Genomic DNA, 487 nt, shown 5'->3' with positions numbered 1-487 from the left:
AATGACACCAAATGCAGGAAGATCACAGGCCAATGGGTGGAAAGTCTTGTGAATCCAGTGGTGGTGTAAGCATCTAAGCACTGGCTCCTCCAGCTCTAGGGCTTTAATGTAGCTCCCGGTGTCTTATCATCAGGAATACAAAGCAAAGAGTGTGAGTGTCCCACGTGCAGAGAGCTATTTATCTCCTTAGCACCTCCAAATGAGGTCATCAAGCAGCAACCTGATTGATAGGCTAAACTCCACCCCTTCACTCTTAATAGTCTCAAATTGGCACCAGATTATGTAACAACCACATGTGTGTTGCTTAACATTACATGTTTGTTGTTGGGATCTGTCGAGTCCCTTCTGACCCAGAGCAATGCTATGCTCAACAGAAGAAAACATTGTCTGGTCCTGCACCATCCTCACAACTATTTTTATTTTTGAGCCCATTGCTGCAACCACTGTGCCAATCCATCTCATCTAGGGGCTTCCTCTTTTTCACTGC

The sequence above is a fragment of the Echinops telfairi genome, unplaced genomic scaffold (assembly GCF_000313985.2).
Source record: "Echinops telfairi isolate 266 unplaced genomic scaffold, ASM31398v2 ScPeMD7_7469;HRSCAF=8507_0, whole genome shotgun sequence".
NCBI classification, from domain to species: domain Eukaryota; kingdom Metazoa; phylum Chordata; class Mammalia; order Afrosoricida; family Tenrecidae; genus Echinops; species Echinops telfairi.
The sequence above is the reverse complement of the archived record's forward strand: the minus strand, read 5'-3'. Positions refer to the sequence as shown.